The sequence below is a fragment of the Mustela nigripes genome, chromosome 13, assembly GCF_022355385.1.
Source record: "Mustela nigripes isolate SB6536 chromosome 13, MUSNIG.SB6536, whole genome shotgun sequence".
In the NCBI taxonomy this organism is placed as follows: Eukaryota; Metazoa; Chordata; class Mammalia; order Carnivora; family Mustelidae; genus Mustela; species Mustela nigripes.
Window position 1 is genome coordinate 78,621,408 of NC_081569.1, and position 5,691 is coordinate 78,627,098.

Genomic DNA, 5,691 nt, shown 5'->3' on the forward strand with positions numbered 1-5,691 from the left:
ACTTAACACTCAAATGAAGGAGTGCTTCTCCTTGACCAGAAGAACTCTTGTTGCAAGAATGTAGGGAAATACTCCACTGTGTCTTTTCTCTATATCTGCTTGGTCCTGGAGACAGACTCAGACATGCTGATTATGTTACAGAGCGGGGAAGCCACAGTCCTGACTTACTAGACAGAGGACCATTAAAAAGATGCTCCTGTGAGACAGAAGTTGTCAGGAAGATCTCAGAGAAAAGAGAGCTCAGGAAAATAACTCCAAAAAGTTTTATATGAACTTTTGGGCTCAGTCACAAGTTGTGCATGCTTAAACCTTATCTAATCTGCTTATCAAAGGCTTTGAGAACTGAATTGTGAGGTAGACCATTTTCCAGATCCTAGAGTGCCACTGGATAGTACACACAAGAGACAGGTCCAAATGGCACAGCACAAGTGTTAAAAAGTTAACTGACTTTGGAACTATAGCCCATAGAAGGCAAATAGGAATTTGTAGCTTGAATCTAACAGGATTAATTACTATTAAAATCGAGAAACAAATAATGCAATCAATACTCTACAACATTAAAACAAAGCCAAAAAACCCACATAATATTCAAAATGTTCATGATAAAATTCCCAAATGTAGCATACAGAGAAGCAAGAAACTCTCAACAGATGGCATAGATGTGGAAATTATCAGGAAAAAATTTAAAGTAGTGATTTTAAATGTACTTCAAGAAGTAATGCCAAATACTGTTGAAATGAACAGAAAGGTTAAAAAGTCTCAGAAGAGTAATAATAGACATGAAAATAAAACTGTAGGTAAACTTTAGAGCTGAAAAATACAGTAACAAAAACTAGAAATTGGGGCACCTGGGTGGCTCAGTGGGTTAAGCCGCTGCCTTCGGCTCAGGTCATGATCTCAGGGTCCTGGGATCGAGTCCCGCATCAGGCTCTCTGCTCAGCAGGGAGCCTGCTTCCTCCTCTCTCTTTCTTTGCCTGCCTCTGCCTACTTGTGATCTCTCTCTGTCAAATAAATAAATAAAATCTTTAAAAAAACAAACAAACAAACAAAAAAAAACTAGAAATTCACTGGATGGATTCGAGAACACAATGGAAATGACGGAGGAGCAAATTAGCTTGAACTTGATCAACAGAAAGTATCTCATTTGAAAAAGAGAGATTAAAAAAATGAAGGGAGTCTTGGGGATCTGTAGAACAATACTAAAAGGTTAAACATTCATGTTATTGGAGTCCCATAAAAATAACAGAAAGACTGTGGTTAAGAAAATCCATTATAAGAAAGAATGAGGAAATACTTTACAAATTTGGCCAGCTGTAACTTAAAGATTCATGAAGCTCAGTGAAACCTAAACAGGATGGGTGCAAAGAAATCCATGCCCAGAAATAATGGCAGATTTCTTTTTTTTATTATTACTATGTTATGTTAGTCACCATACATCATTAGTTTTTTGGTGGCAGATTTCTTATCAGAATCCAGAAAGTAGTGGTCTGAAGGTGGTGGGAAATTTTCAAGTACTCAAAGAAAAGAACTGTCAACCTAGAATTCTACATTTAATACAAGAATCCTTTATGAATGGAGGCAAAATAAAGATATTCTCAGATGAAGGAAAACTAGAGAAGTGTTGCCAGCAAAAATGCTCTTACAGAAACATAAAAGGGAGTTTTTTGGGTTGACTCAAAATGGCATTGGAGGACAATTTGGAATGTCAGCTGTGAAGAAAGAGGGACAGAGGTAGTAAAAATAAGGGTAAATATAATAGACAAATCTCCCCTTAAGCTCTTCTTAAAAGTGTATGTTGAAAGCAGAAATTTTAACAGTCTGATGGGATTTTTCAGTATATGTAGATGTAATACGTATTACAACCATGACATAAAGAAGAGAAGATAAAGCATCTAAAAAGTTGCAAACTTTCTATATTTCACTTGAAGTGGTAAAATATTACCTTTACATGCACTATGAAAATGTTAGATATGTCTATTGTTATCCTTAGATCAACCACTAACAAAGAGAAATAGTAAAACTCAACAAATAAAACAAAATGGAATAATATAAAATATTCTAATAATTCAATATAAGACAGGAAATGGAAAGGAAGGGAATAAAAAAAAGAGAGGAAATGAAAACAAAAAATCATGGTAGACTTAAATCCAAAAATAAGAATAATTATGTCAAGTTTAAATTGTCTCAACATACCAATTTAAAAAAAGAAAAGATTTCATAATGAATTAAAAATTCAGGATCCAATTACATTTTATCTACAAGAAAATTACTTTTAAATATATGGATGTAGGTTTTGGATAAAAGAATGGAAAAACATATACTGTGTAGAATTAACCAGAAGGACACAGAAGAACTGAACAACACCATTAATCAAATAGATTTAGTTGATCTTTGTAGAACACTTCAGCCCACAATAGCAGAATACATATTCTTTTCAAGTTCACATGACACATTCTCGAGATTGGCCATCTCTTCATCATAACAAATTCAAGAGGAATTTTATTATACAAAATATTTTGCCTGATCATAAAAGAATTAAACTAGAAATCAATAACAGGAAGGTAACTGAAAAATCTCCATGCAATTGGGAATTAAAGAATATACTTCTAAATAATCCATGGGTCAAAGAGGAAGACTGAAGGTAAATTAGAAAATATTTTGAATTTAACAGAAAATTAAAATACAACAAGCTAAAGTATGCTTGAGGGAAATACTTAGCAATAAAATGTTGTATTAAAAATAAAAATATCAAATTGATCATTGAAGACATACCTTAAGAAATTAGAAAGAAATTTAAAGGAAGCAGAAAGAAATAATAAAGATAAGATCAATTAGGTTTAAAACAAACAAACAAAAAAGCAGTAGAAACAAATAATTAAAACTGAAAGGTGGTTCTTTGAAATGATTGATGAAATTGATAAACCTGTATTTGGACTAACAAAGAACAAAGAGAGAAGATACACCTTGCCAAAATCAAAAATGGAATAAAGAGTACCACCACAAGATCCACATATTAAAAGGATAATAAGGGAATAATACAAATAAATGTGTGCCTAAATTTGACAGCTTAGATACAAAGATTAAGAAATAAATGCCTCAGATTGGGAATAAGTAACATTTTGTCTATTTGCAGATGATCACCTGAGTAGAAAGTTCCCAAGAATCTATAAAATTTCTAGAACTACTAAGAGCAGAACAGTTGAACAGACACTTTACTAAAAGAGATATTCCAACGGAAAATAAACTCGGGAAAGATACTAGTATGATTACCCATTATGGGAAATGCAATGCAAACCACAATGTCATACTACTACACGCTGATTAGAATGGGAAAAATAAATTTTTTAAAAAAGATTTTATTTATTTATTTGACAGAGGGAGAGAGATCACAAGTAGGTAGAGAGGCAGGCAGAGGGAAAGGGGGAAGCAGACCCCCTGCCCAGCAGAAAGCCCGATTGAGGGCTTGATCCCAGGATGCTGAGATCATGACCTGAGCCGAAGGCAGAGGCTTAACCCACTGAACCACCCAGGCGCCCTGAAAAAATAAATTTTTTAAGAGTGACAATACCAAGTGCTAATGAGACAATAGAGCAGCTGGAACTTTCATATGCCTCAGGTGGGAATAATGTATGGTACAGAACTGAAAAACAGTTAATCAGTTTCTTATAGGGTTAATAGACACCATGTAACTCAGCAGCGTTGCTCATAGGAGTCTAATCTAGAGAAATGAAACTTATTTTCATACAATCTGTAGATAAATCTATTAAAAACCAACTCAAACTGGAAACAACCTCTATGTCTTGCAATAAGTGAATGGATAAATAAACTTGACACATCCAGACAACGGAATATTACTCAACAATAAAAAAAGAATAAACCACTGACTCATGACACAACACAGATGACTCTCAAAGGCATTATGCTGAGGGAAAGAAACCAACCACAAAAGTTTACAGACTCTGTGATTCTATTCATATGAAATTCTAAAAAAGTCAACTCTGTAGGGATAGAGAGCAAATTAGTGTTCACTAGGGGTGAATGTTGGAAAGAACTTGACTCCAAAGGAGTATCATAAAGAATTTTTTTTTTTTTTTGAGTGATAGGACTATTCTGTACCCTGAATGTGATGATAGGGACATTGATTTATATGTGTTAAAACTCATCAAAAATGTAGAACAAAAAAAGTCAATTTTACTATACGTAAATTTTAAAATAAAAAAATGAATCTGACTACTTCTACTTCATCTGCTCATAATTCAACGTGGAACATTAGAAACAAACTGTAGCCCTTCTCTGCATCAATTTCCTTAGCTCAGAGATCTATTTTTTATTGCTTTACTCATAGGATTAATGAGATAATGTTTGTGAAATGTTTTGAGCTCCTTAAAAGGAAGTTGCTATGCAAGTATAAAATGTTGTTATCATTATCCAGGCCCTATTTTTTCTTTTGCTTATATGATGAAGTTTATGATCATCTTCATTTTCACATTATTTTTAATGAATTGTAACAATAAAATGTGGTAGCCAGGATATAAAATGAAGCACATGCATTAACAAGGCTAAAACTTTGTAATTAGAATTTGAAACATCAGTCTGTCTAAAGATAATTGGCTCTAATGATTATTTCTCTATGTACACAAGCTACAATTTTATGAAGTCCAAGTGTGGCTTATTCTTCAAGTCACTATCTCCTTTGAGATGTTCTTAGTTTATCTCGGTGTCTGAAGAAAGAGAAACAAGTGTGAGGAAAAAATTCACATCTGAAAATTAAATAAAAGAGTACTCTGTCTTCGAAAGGAAGTAATGAGAGAATAGTCTGTTTAATTTGGACTCTGCTTGTATTATTTTTAAAAATCCTTTTACTTTCTATTAACAAAAACATGACTTAAAGATAATATTTAAATTCTTAGAAATCCCCCTCCCCAATTTTCTTCTTTCCTAAGTGCAAAATAAAGAATTCTGTGATTCCCCTAACAAAAAATTTCTGAAAGCTTCCTACTTTTTGGGGGGCTAAGGTTGAATTCCTCTTCCTGGTTTTTGAGGCTTTTGCTAATTTAGCTTTACTTAACCTGGACAATGTTACTTCCTGTGTCTTCCTTCATATTAACCCTTTACTTCATCAGAAGCTTTTCCTCCATTCATGTCAATGGTTCTTCTGACTTCCATATCAAGGGATTCCTCCTGCTCCTCTGCCTGAAAGGATGAAATCTCCTGCATAGATTGCAGCTAGAGACTTTACACAAGACCTAATAAATATGGGTCACACTCAGGTATTGGCCTCTACTTATCCCTGTCTCTGTGGAAGCAAAATTATGAGAAGAAAATAAAAATTTCCTTGACAATTGAGATCAGTTAAGTGCCCAAAGCTCAGGTAAAGCCTAATCTTTGTTCTCAGACTAAGCTACACTAAAATATTTCAAAAGGAGAAGATCCAAGGGTTTTAGGGCATATTAAAAAAAAGAAAAAACAAACAAAACAAAGCAAAACAGCAGAAGACATGAAGATTCTTCCATTTCTGAAAAACTAAATCTTATTTCAAAGTCTTACCATTTCACTTGATACAAAAAGAAGTTCTGCAACAAATGTTCACACTTTTCAGTAGATTAGCTGGTAGCCTAGATTCGCTTAAAGAAGTCCCCTATTGTCAAAATTTCCTGGACACAATCTTTGATACAAGGGAGATCAGGGAAG